The sequence below is a fragment of the Panicum virgatum genome, chromosome 3N (genome assembly GCF_016808335.1).
Source record: "Panicum virgatum strain AP13 chromosome 3N, P.virgatum_v5, whole genome shotgun sequence".
Taxonomy (NCBI): domain Eukaryota; kingdom Viridiplantae; phylum Streptophyta; class Magnoliopsida; order Poales; family Poaceae; genus Panicum; species Panicum virgatum.
The window spans coordinates 29539770-29553635 of NC_053147.1; positions in this window are offsets into that span (position 1 = coordinate 29539770).

Here is a 13866-nt window from a genome sequence, read left to right on the forward strand (position 1 = left end):
CAGCGCATACTGGATGTAGTCCTCAAGACCTTCCATGAAGTGCTCCTGCTTGTCGCGGTCATCTGCGACCTCAGCAGGGGCGTAGCGAGCGAGCTGAAGGAAACGATCACGATACTCTGTGACCGTCATAGTCCCCTGAAGTGAAAAAGAAAGATGTATGACGAATGATTCGCTTCTGTTTCAGAAAGATAGAACAAGGGAGATCTTAGCTCAAAAGGAAATGCTGAAGGATTATATCTGAGTTTACCTGCTTAAGTGCAAGGAACTCCTTCTTCTTTGTCTTCATCACGCCCGCGGGGACGTTGTGGCTGCGGAACCACTCCCGGAACTGGATCTAGGTGAAAGCCTCGCGGTCCTGAACCCGGTGGGACTCCCACCAGTCCAAAGCTGCCCCTCGCAGCTGTCCTGCTGCGTACAAGACACGCTCCCGATCATCGCACTGGGCGAGGTCCAACTGACGCTCCACTACACGGAGCTAGTCGTCCGCCTGGAGTGGGTCAGACATGTGGGAGAACGTCGGCGGGTGACCCCTCAGAAACTCTGCACGCCTGTCGCGGGGCTGCTGTGGTGGAGGCGGAGGCTGCAGCTGAGCATGGACCTGCTGCAGTGCCTGAACAGTGTTGTTCAGGGTGGCCATCATCTGCATCTGGAGCTGGAAGAACTGCTCCAGAGTCAAGGGTGGAGGCATCGGCATTCCGGTACCTTGGTTGTTCTACCCCTGCTGCTGGCTAGAACCGGAACCGGTGCTCCTGGTGTTCACCATCTGGTTTGAACAAAAGATGTATGAGCAAAGATATTGCAGAAATAATTTCAGACGGATATGATATCTTTCTGCAAGGAAAACTTAGGCATGATAAAGTAGACAAGATAGAGTGCATGGTTTTAATCCCAACGATCTAACTCATTTTATTAATTAATTAACTTTAACTTAAGACTAATTTTCATTAAACAAATTTAACAACTAAGCTATGCAATCAACCAAAGATCCAAAAACAAACATTTGCATAATAACAAGCATACAAATTTATACTTTGGCCGAGTTTAACACACAACTCGACTAACACAACGCGTCGCAGAATGTTCTATCGTGCTATTATAAAGGGTCATATAGCTTACACCTATGATAGTCAGTCAACTTACTTCAGGCCAAAATCTACGGAAACTATTCTATAGAGAGAAATCAAGGCAAGACGAGTAACAATCTTAGAATTCAAGGAATATAATAGCAAAATAATTTCAGTAGACAAGGCTTAGAGAGAAGAAGACCTAAAACTCGACCAGTTCTATCTAGGCTTTCGTCCTACAGTCGATATAGCTCTGATACCACTCTGTAACACCGGGTTTATAAAAAGACATAAACCGAGCAATCATATACGTGCCAGGATCAAGTCACACGTATGTACAACAGAATGAACAGCATATCACAGCACATATCACGTAAAAAGATATAATAAAGAGAGTACGAATGTTATTTATTACAATAATGACAAAATGTCTGATACAGCGGAAGCGTAAATACATATACGAAAACTCTCGGAAGCTGGGCGCCACAGGGACATTGACTGGGAGACGAACGCCTAGAAGTCCTCGTACTCCTGGTAGCTCCGGGTGAACTCCCTCGCATCGGCAGGAACTAAGCAGCAGTAGAGTATCCCAAAAAGAACAAGAGGAAAAAGAGTAGAGGAGGCAAGTGTGAGTACACAACTTGTACTGAACAAGTATAACACAAACTATGAGGCTCTAAGGTTGGCTGACTCAACTGCATTAGCTTTTAATCTTGGCAAAATTTTATTAAAGCTATTTACTACAAGTGGATGAATTACTATAAATCCAGTTACATTGTAATTAATCAAAATTAATTATGAACTACTGATAACCAAACCGAAACCACCAAGGTAACCCCACTAATCAAAAGGAGGATCCGGGCTGCTCATGACCGTGAGCACGGCTAGTATACCAGTTTTACACTCTGTAGAGGTTGCATATCTTTACCCACAAGTCGTGAGTTACACTAGTTGTTCATCACACTTCCTTAGGTGAGATGGCTAGCAAGCACACTACGAGGCCATTACAAAGAATCTCATTGGTAAGGCGTAACCGCGAAGAGTTGGATCAGCGACGATGGGGCCCACCTCACGGGGGTACAAGACACGGAGCACAGACCAAGCCGGAGGAGCAAGGACCATAGAAGCTTACCACCCTTGCCCCGTAGGTAAGTTACTCCAAACCAAAAAGACCTAATTAGTAAGCCAAGACCGTCCTATTCCAGTCTTGTGGTTGCGCGGTTGTCCCAGGTTGTCGCTCTAATGACGTACGGTCCTTATGGAGAGTAGCTAGCACAAAAACACAGTGCGAGCCCACTAAACCAAGTTTCTAGAAAAAACAATTTTTAACGAGACGTGAGCCACTCAAGCGGGCCACTCCCAGAATTAAGTTGCATATACCATTAATCAAATTAATTAAAAAGGACCAAGTGTGTTATAGCGCAGCAACCTAGCACAACTAACCAAATGCAACCCAAAGGATATATATAAAGGATATAAAGTGGCTAGGAAAATCCTTATAGGCATACAGTATTAAAATGCAGTATGAAATTGTATTTAAAAGTGATAGGTGGTGTTCATGTTATACTTGCCTTCCTCAAAGTTCTCCTGCTGGTAAAACTGCTCTGAAGACAGTGGCTGCTCCGGGTACTGGTACTGATGCTCCTCTGGTAGCTCAACGTCTACTCACGAACACATGGCCAAAAACAAGGCAACAACATAAACATACATGCAAACAAAGACTGACACTAAGAAACAGTATAACAATACATAAAAACAGCAAACAAAACTAATCTAGAACTATTCTACGCATTACAATGATCATGTGGACATAAAGAACGCCTAAAACAGAACTAGAACGTGAAAACTACGCTTAAAACAAGATCCAGGGACTAAACTGTAAGAAAAACAGACTTTCCAGGGGTTTTCTGCAAAAAGCAGGGACCTATACATAATTAAACTATAGATCTGGGGTCTAACGTGTAAAACCGGCAGGTCTGGACTGCGGGTTCTATTTTTAAAAAGGTCAGGGGCCTAAACATTAAAAACTGGGCCTTTCTGGAATTATTTTTGAACAGGCTAGGATGGCGTGTTGATTTTGAAGAAGCTGAGGGGCTCTTTAGCAAAAACGTCAGGGCAAAGGGTGTTGACGCTCCTTAGAGCACCAATTTACGTACCGCAAGCGCACGGATTGTGTAGCTTTTCACTTAGAGTATTCCCCCAAGGTTTATCAATCCACAGAACAAGTGTATTACTATGCTTAACTAAGCACTAATGATGTTGGTAAAAGATCTATATTGAGTGATTGAGTGTGAAATAGATCTAATATTACCAATCTAATCTAATCTAGACTAATGAGTAATGGTAGGTGTGTGCACAAGGTACGAAGAGCATTTGTCCATAGGGTCTAGGATCACTAGAGATGTAATCGCCAAGCAACGAAGAACGGATCTAATCTACCAAAGCTGTGTTCCAAGATCAAAACCTTTCCCTCCCGCATACTGTCACTACACGAGGATAATCGGTAACGAATCAACAAGAACATGATAGTTGATGTAATCTAAGTAAACCATGCAAGAGCAAAGCAAACCCAAAGCCAAGTCGCGAACTATTAGGCATCAAAGCATCATCAACAAGAATCGGGATAGATCAATCTCATAAAGGATTCGGCAATTACAACTCAAGATCTCCTTACAACCCCATGAACAAACGAGGACTTTATCCCATGAAGCTAAGCGAAGCATAGTCGATCATGGTGATGAAATCTCCGTCAAGGGATGGATCCCTTGCTGTCCTCCAACTTGCAGCCGCGCCCAGGGACGATGAGGCCTCCAGTGTCGCCTTTCTCTTGTGTCTAACTCGAATGGATCTCTGAAACTTGTCTCTGGATGCTCTCTCCCTGTGATCCCTCTGTGATCTCTCTTTTTTTGACGGCGGCTTCGGGGTATATATAGGCTGTTCGGGTCGGCGGTTTTGGTAAAACACAGATTAGGGTTGACGCATACTTCGCGCTGAAGAAAACTGAGGCCGATTGGGCCTCGGAATGGGCTGGGCCGGCCGGCTCAGAGGGCCCCAGGCCAGCTGGCCTGGGCCCTTTCTGGCCCCTTTCGGTCCCATCTTTCGTGTGCGGCCTCTTCTCCTTATTCCTCATCTTAGCCCAGTTGTGACCATGCGTCAAAACATCTCCGAAAATGTCCAATTTCCTGCCCAAACATAACATACTCCAAAATCTAGGACAAAATCGAAAATGGTCAAGTTCGGGTGCCAAGTGGCGAGTTAGTACATGAATCATCCCGAAGAATTTACCAAAACCACTCCTAATCATATAATAAAATGGCTACTTAAGGAGCGCCAACATTCCCCCCATGCTTAGCTTTTGCTCGTCCTCGAGCAAATCAAATCATCAAGTCCTTCCATGGGTTGCTCGAGAGTTCTCAAACTGCAAAATTTACTTATTCAAACAAGTCTAACAATATTTCTTCAAACAAAGTTCAGAGGAGCAATGAGGATAATCATATCATGGGCGTTTAAAAACTCATCCAATATTACTCCACGACTCTTACCTTTAGCCGGCAACTTGAATATCGACAACACTTGCTTTTCTTGCCATCCTTGGAGGTTTTTTTTTAGTTTTTAGAAGCAAAATACCCTGCAACAAAGGTTAGACCAAAAATTCTTGCACAAGTCCTTTCATGTCTCTCGATATAAGTGGCTATCCTATTATTATTTACAAACTCTCATCTCCCAAAAGTCTCTCAAGTATAAAGTGGGGCTATAGGTGAGGCTAGCAAAGTATATACATATATTGTCAAGTTAAGAAAACCTTCTAATGATTGCTTACCTTCCGAGCCAATGATCATGAGAGTTTCTCCATAATGTAAAGGGTTCAAGGATAAGAAGATTTAGAATGGTGGACATGTGCAAAGGCATACAAAAAGATTGACTTCAAGGCACAAGCATCGTCCTCGTTGTCGGATTGCACATGGTTGGAATTGAGGATATTGTTCTCAAACAACAAGGTGATATCTCTTTGCACTTCTCTAACCATAGAATCCCTTCATTTGTTCTTTTCTTCTCATACATTTTTTTTTCTTTCTTTCTTTCTCCCGAATTTTCTTTCTCTTTTCCGAACCTTTTCATAGGACACTTTCTATAAAACATAGATAGGCAAATCTCCGAAGTGGCTCCCTGAATTTTTTGGAGCCCGAGCCGAGGCCAGAGGGGCCTAGGCCGGCCGGCCCAAGGGGTGTAGGCCGGCCGGCCCAAGGGGTGTAGGCCGGCCGGCCTGGGGCTTTCCCAACTCGGCTTCGGTCCATTTTTCTAGTACTCCTTCCTTTCTTCATCCCAAAATTATGTTTTATACAAATCATGCGCAGAAACAGAACGTATCCTCACAATTGGGTTGTGGTCAAGGAAGAGGATAATAAACAAGATAATCTCAGGTTCGGGTTTTGGAATCCAGTAGATTTCATGAGTTGTTCCAATGAGGAATTCTCATTACCGAATATTGATGTGGCTAGCAATTCAGAGATGAAAAATACGGACATGATCATTGCTCGAAATTAAAACTCCCAAGAGAAAGAAATCCTAACTCAACTCAATGTACATCCAATACTTATGGTGGAACGAATATAGCTTGTGGATGATAGGATTTTTACTCTCAACTTGCCAAGAACTTGATCAACCTTATGTTTGTAGGGGTTTTATTATTTTTATGATCAACCTCCAAATCATGCCTTACACGCAAGCGTAATCAAAACCAAGTACTAGATCAAAGCTCAAGTGTGGGTATTAACATGGACAAATAATTTACTAAGCTCTATAAATACGAGTTAATTTTCATGACAACGCTCGTGAACAATTGCTTTAAAGAAAATAAAGTAAAACTGAATGCATAAATAAAATGCACGATCCAAAAAAACAAAGATTCTTTTTATTTTGTTTTCATGACTCAACACTAATTTAAGACTCACTCTCACACAAGCGAAAAATAAAGCACACAACGCTAAACTATGACTCTCACACATGCGGAATTAAAGACATGCACACGACGAACTTTCGAGTAAACAAAGACTAACAAAATTCAATCTACGAGTCGCCACACCTTCCCCCCATGCTTAAATTATGCGGCATCCTCGTCGCAATGATATAAAAGACGGGTGTCACGCTCGTCGGCGTTCTCAACGGCACCTAGGGCAATTGCATCTAGGGCGCCCTCCTCCTTGCTTTTGTAGATCTCCGACCATCCCGAATAACTTCCTTATGTTGCGGACAAGGAAGTTGTAGTCTCTCTCAACCAAGCTCTCGATGTCGTCCATCCTTCGATCCATTGCCACGATTTGATCGTGACACCTATCGATGGTGGCGCGGAGATCCGCGATCTCATTGCGGCACTTGAAACAGCACCCGGAGTGATGCCCGCTGCGGTTGGGGCTGTCGTCATCGGGCTCGTCGTCGTCCTTCTTCTTCTTGCCGCTGTCACCTTCGGAGGGGTCGTCTTCCTCCCTTCTCTCCTCTTCAGCCCACCCCGGCCAATCATCATCGTAGTCACGACCGGTGGCGCCCCATGAACTAGGGCTCATGATGCTCTCCCAATCGCTGTCCCCCGCATAATCCTTCGGCTCCAGGGTGTGCTCGACGTAGTTTTTCCGTTTAACTCCGAGAAGGCGCAAGGAACGCCTAGGTGCGGGTGGCTCTCTGTCTTGTCGCTTATCGCCTACGTCTTCATCGCTGATGACGATGCAAACCCTTTGGGCTTGAGCTAGCTTCTCATTGCACCATTAAAGGCCCTTCCCTCCTACGCTCATCCGTGCTTGGGTATTGAATTTCTTCGGAGGGGCCTTCGCTTCACATCGCTTTGCTTCAACAAGGAGGGGCTGCGCACCGGTTGCCGAGATGGGGCTAGGCATCCTTGGCGTGGGGGTGTCGGGCGTCATGCCCCTCTCCTTGATCTCCATTGTTTCAATCGTAGCTCTTGCGCTCGCTGGACCGGCCATTGTCGACGTCTCTCACGAGGTGGTGGTGTAGATTGAAAAGTATGAGAGAATAGATCTATCCCGCGCCTCTATTTAAGTCCTGAAAAGACTTGGACGAGAAGTCTAATATCTCTTCAGTTTTGGCATGCGAAATCTATAAGGCACAGGTTTGAAATTTCCTTATCTCGTGCCTACCAAAAATCGAGACCGATTCGCACACGAGGAGCCTCAGGCTGGCCAGCCTAGGGGTATTGGGCCGGCCGGCCCAGGGGATTTTTCGGCCCCCTGGGCTCCAAATTTTTCCGAGGTGCTCACCAACAAATTATGAGTCTATGTTTTACTCGAAGTTCGTCCAAAATAAAAACAAAACTATGAAAATAAAATCTAAAAGAGAATATTTACAAACTTACCTTGCTTAACGTCGTTAGGCTTGACGTTCCGGTTCCTCCTCCATGGCGTATATGTCGATGTAATGAAGGGGCACGACGTCGGGCTCCAAGAATACCTTTAGTCACTGTCCGTTCACCACATATTGGTCACCTTTCACATCCATGATTGTCACCGCTCCCGTGGGTGAAACTGAGTGTACGACGTACGGTCCATCCCATTTGCTTTGTAATTTTCCTTTGCCAAAAAGTTTGAATCTTGAATTGTAGAGCAGGACCTTGTCTCCTTCTTTGAATTCCTTGTTTTGTAATCGCTTGTCGTACCACCTCTTCATCCTTTCTTTGTAAATTGATGCACTATTGTATGCTTTCAATCTTAACTCCTCCAATTTGCTTATTTGGATTCTCCTTTTAATTCCAGTGGCTTCCGCATCAAAGTTCATTTCCTTCATCGCCCAATACGCCTTATGTTCTAGCTCAACCGGCAAGTGGCATGTTTTTCCATAAACAAATTGATAAGGAGTCATACAAATCGGAGTTTTGTGTGCCGTATGATATGTCCATAGTGCATCATCTAGTCTCTTCGACCAATCTTTTCCTCCTTTTATCACGGTCTTCTTTAGAATGTCCTTCAATTGCTTGTTCGAAGTTTCCACTTGTCCGTTTGTTTGGGGGTGGTAAGCCATGGACACTCTATGTTCAATTCCCAATTTCTTCAAGCATTTACCAAAGTCTTTGCCCGTGAAGTGTGTTCCTCCATCGCTTATCAAGATTCTCGGGATGCCATATCAAGGGAAGATAACCGATTTAATCATGTTTATGGACTCCTCCGTTGATGCCTTCCGACATGGCATAGCTTCAACCCACTTAGAAACATAGTCCACCATCACCAATATATGCTCAAATCCATGTGAGTTCACAAATGGTCCCATGAAATCAATTCTCCAGACATCAAATAGATCTATTTGCAAGTTGTAGTTCAACGGCATGGCATTTCTTTTCGAGATATTCCCCGTCCTTTAGCATTCCGGACAAGTCGAAACAAATCTTTTCACGTCTTCATGCATCTCGGGGCAATAGAATCCACTAGCCCATACCTTAGCTTGAGTTCTAAAGTGCCCATAATGTCCTCCATATCCCGACGAGTGACACTTTCTTAGAACTTCTTCACGTTCCTCCCTCGGTATGCATCTTCTTAAGACTCCATCTTCTCCATATCTATATAAGTATGGTGGATCCCAATAGTATTTTCTCTTTTTCGCGATCACTCTTTTCCTTGCATTTTTGTCCAAGTGATCCAAGGGCATCCCTTTTATTGCCCTTATTATTTCATTCATCCAACTATCTTTGTCGAGAATTCTATATAGGTGATCATCTCTCATTTGATCCTCGATAGGTTCTTTTCCATCATCTCCATGGTTCATCCTTGATAGGTGGTCGGCCACAACATTTTCTGCCCCTTTCTTATCCCTTATCTCCACATCGAATTCTTGTAGCAATAGGATCCATCGAATCAAGCGTGGTTTAGCATCTTTCTTGGACAAGAGATACTTGATTGCAGCATGGTCGGTATAAACTATCACCTTTGAATTTACTATGTATGATCTAAATTTTTCGAAGGCGAATACCACGGCAAGCAATTCTTTCTCCGTTGTTGCATAATTAAATTGGGCTTCATTAAGAGTCTTGCTTGCGTAGTAGATAGCATTTACCTTCCCCTCTTTCCTTTGTCCAAGAATGGCTCCTACGGCGTAGTCGCTTGCATCACACATGATTTCAAAAGGTAGATTCCAATATGGAGGTTGCATGATAGGAGCACTTATGAGGGATTGCTTGAGTGTTCGAAATGCGTGAAGACAATCACTATCAAAATTATACTCCACATCTTTTTGGAGAAGTTGTGTCAATGGCTTGGTGATTTTTGAAAAATCCTTTATGAACCTCCTACAGAATCCGGCATGACCAAGGAAGCTCCTCAAAGATTTGATGTCCGTAGGTGGTGGCAATTTCTCCACGGTTTCTATCTTTGCTCTGTCCACCTCTATCCCTCTCTCGGAGATAACATGACCGAGGACAATTCCTTCTTTCACCATGAAATGACACTTCTCCCAATTGAGCACAAGATCAACCTCTCCACATCTTTTAAGAACTTTTTCCAAATTTGCCAAGCAACTATCAAAGCTAGTACTATGCACCGAGAAATCATCCATGAATACCTCCATAATCTCTTCTATGAAATCTGAAAATATATCCATCATGCACCTTTGAAAAGAAGCGGGCGCATTGCACAATCCAAAAGGCATCCTCCGATATGCAAAAGTTCCATACGGGCAAGTAAATGTGGTCTTATGTTGATCATCCGGGTGAATAGGTATTTGGAAGAATCCCGAGTATCCATCAAGGTAACAAAAGTGTGAATGCTTTGCCAACCTTTCTAGCATCTCGTCAATGAATGGAAATGGAAAATGATCCTTCCTCGTTGCCTTATTCAATTTTCTAAAATCGATGCACATCCTCCATCCCGTGATGGTTCTTTGCGGTATCAATTGCTCCTTCTCATTTTTCACAACCGTGAGTCCTCCTTTCTTCGGAACGCAATGCACGGGGCTTACCCATTCACTATGTGATACGGGGTATATTATTCCGGCATTCAATAATTTGATAACCTCCTTCTTCACCACATCACGCATAGCATGGCTCAACCTTCTTTGATGCTCTTCGACCGGCTTGTATTGCTCCTCGAGTTGTATACGATGTGTGCAAAAAGCGGGGCTAATACCTTTCAAGTCATTAATCGAGTAGCCGATCACCTTTTTGTGCTTCTTTAATAAATTCAGCAACTTCTCCGTCTCTTCCGGGCTCAATTTGTCGCTAACAATCACCGGAAAAGTCTTGTCATCTCCCAAAAATTCATATTTCAATCCCTTGGGGAGTGGCTTCATCTCAACATCGGGCGCACCATCCTCTTCTTGATCTAACTCTCCAATGTCTTCAAATTTTTCTTCCTCCAAATTCCCGTGTTGCGGCTTCAACTCTTCCATTGTTTCCACTAATTCTCCATCTTGATCGTCTTGAGCGTCCCCATTCTCCAAAGCGCGTTGGAGAGGATCCCTAAAAGAATCAATGGAACGAATGCTCTCTACCTCTTCATTATCAAGAGGTAGAGGTGAAGCAAAAGACGGTTTTGAATGAAATTCAAATGTGCGCTTCTCTCCATCTAAATCAAAAGTGACAATCCCTTTTCCAACATCTAGAACAGCATTTACTAATTTGAGAAAGGGTTTTCCAAGGATTATGCCTTCATGCTCATCATCACTAGCATTAATCACAAAAAAGTCGGTAGGAATTTTTTTACCTGCTATAGTAACATTTAGATTTCTAAGCACTCCTAGCGGTTTGATTAATCTACCATCTCCCATGATCAATTTAATGATTGTGGCATCTAGGTTTGGTGTTTCATTAAAAAGATCGACATAAACCTTGGAACTCATCACACTAACATGGGCGCCAACGTCACATAAAACATTGCAACATTTTGTTCCGTTTATCATGCAATGAACACGAGGTGTGAGTGATGGATTACCTTCGCCTTGATCGCTTCCAATCGCATATACTTGGGCTATGTGCACGTAGGGTGATGATTCCTATTTCACTCCCATGATCTTTTTGACCTCCAGCACTTTGTCCAAGTCAATCTCTTCCTCTTTTTCTTCAAAAAGTTTCCGAATAATATCACCGGCCGATACCTTGCCAAATGTATATCCCGTGTGATTATCCGGTGAGAAGTCTTCCGCTATCACCTTCGCCATTCCTCGCTGATTTGGATGCGGTCTTGCTTTGTCGAACAATCTTCCGAAGTCAATTGGTATCCAATCCATTTGCTCAAATTCCCTTAGCGATTTGGCGGTGCCCATGGTTCTTCCTTTCTTTTCCGGGTTGTCTTTTGTTGCACTCCGGATCGATGCTTCTTCATCGTGGTTTGTATCTATGACTTTCCCATGCTTCGGTTGTTCTTCCCTCACTTTCGATGCCTCTTTTCTGAAAATTCCAGCAAGCACCCGCACTTGAGATTCTTCCTCGGAGCTTGCCAAACATTGTTTTTCCCAATCTCTTCGCATGGCCGCACCCTTGCTTTTTTTTGTAGTAGTAGTTGGGCGGCTTCCGTGAGTGTTTTCTCCATGAGATCTCCTCCTGCACACATTTGAATAAACTGCATGCACTCGGGGGTTAGGGAAAAGTAAAAGGTATGCAAGAGTACTTCACCGGAAAATCCGAGCTTCGGTCCTTGTTCAATCAATCCATTGAATCTATCTCATGCTTGATCTATCCCTTCTTCTTCTCCTTGCGCGAAGTTGATCACTTGCTTCCGAATATGTTGAACCTTGCTTAATGGAAAGAACCGCTCGCAAAATTTCTTCATCAAGTCATCCCAATTTCCTTTTACCTCGAAGGATGCAAGTGCAAACCATCTTCTCGCTTCTTCCGCAAGTGAGTATGGGAAAAGATTCCATCTAAACCAAGCTAGCGGAACTCCGTCTTGTTGTACTGTGTTGCATAGCATTGTGAACCACTTGATATGTCTATATGGGTTGTCCGTCTCATCTCCTCTAAAGGGATTTGACGCCGCCATCTTGATGATTTGAGGCTTGATCTCATACTCGGTGGCTCACAATACCGAATCTGATTTTTGCATGTCGAAGTCCTCCGATCGCGGGCTTGCATAATCCCTTAGTGATTTTACTCCTTCCTCCACGTGTTGAATGAGATGGGCCATCTAGACAATCAAAACAAAAACAAGAAAACAAAAATTTTCTAGGGAAAAGGTTAGGTGTTAGTAACCAACAAAATTAATACAAAGTTAAACGTAGCAAAATCGCTTGTTCCCCGGCAGCGGCGCCAGAAAAGCTTGTTGACACTCCTTAGATAGCCAATTTACGTACCGCAAGCACACGGATCGTGTAGCTTTTCCCTTAGAGTATTCCCCCAAGGTTTATCAATCCACGGAACAAGTGTATTACTATGCTTAACTAAGCACTAATGATGTTGGTAAAAGATCTATATTGAGTGATTGAGTGTGAAATAGATCTAATATAACCAATCTAATCTAATCTAGACTAATGAGTAATGGTAGGTGTGTGCACAAGGTATGAAGACCATTTGTTCATAGGTCTAGGATCACTAGAGATGTAATCGCCAAGCAACGAAGAATGGATCTAATCTACCAAAGGTGTGTTCCAAGATCAAAACCTTTCCCTCCCACATACTGTCACTACACGAGGATAATCGGTAACGAATCAACAAGAACACGATAGTTGATGTAATCTAAGTAAACCATGCAAGAGCAAAGCAAACCCAAAGCCAAGTCACGAACTATTAGGCATCAAAGCATCATCAACAAGAATCGTGATAGATCAATCTCATAAAGGATTCGGCAATTACACCTCAAGATCTCATTACAACCCCATGAACAAACGAGGACTTTACCCCATGAAGCTAAGCGAAGCGTAGTCGATCATGGTGACAAAATCTCCGGCAAGGGATGGATCCCTTGCTGTCCTCCAACTTGCAGCCCCGCCCAGGGACGATGAGGCCTCCGGTGTCGCCTTTCTCTTGTGTCGAACTCGAATGGATCTCTGAAACTCATCTCTAGATGCTCTCTCCCTGCGATCCCTCTGCGATCTCTCTCTTTGACGGCGGCTTCGGGGTATATATAGGCGGTTCTGGTCAGCGGTTTTGGTAAAACACAGATTAGGGTTGACGCATACTTCGCGCTGAAGAAAACTGAGGCCGATTGGGCCCCGGAATGGGCTGGGCCGGCCGGCTCAGAGGGCCCCAGGCCGGCCGGCCTGGGCCCTTTCTGGCCCCTTTCAGTCCCATCTTTCGCGTGCGGCCTCTTCTCCTTATTCCTCATCTTAGCCCAGTTGTGACCATGCGCCAAAACATCTCCAAAAATGTCCAATTTCCTGCCAAAACACAACATGCTCCAAAATCCAGGTCAAAATCGAAAACAGTCAAGTTCGGGTGCCAAGTGGCGGGTTAGTACATGAATCATCCCGAAGAATTTACCAAAACCACTCCTAATCATATAATAAAATGGGTACTTAAGGAGCGCCAACAAAGGGGTATCCTCAGATCTGATCCGTTGGATTCAGATCTGGCGGCTCAGATCTAAACGGGGCACGGTCTAATCTGGACCGTCCGTTATAGATCGGGCAGCTCAGGGCTGGGGTCGCGAGGGGCGGTGCTGAGTTGCCAGAGATCCAAGTCCTGCGGCGGCGCTGCGCGGAAATCTCGCCGGACTTTGGCGTTTTGGGGGTTCCAGGGCTTGGTTTGGGCCGGGGTTTGGCCGTGGAGCACCACCGTGGCATGCGTCGTCCACTGGCGGCAACAGGGAGGCAGCTCGGGGCGAGGAACGGCGTGCGCGGTGGCGCTCACTGGAGTGCGAGCGTTCCGGTTCCCGGG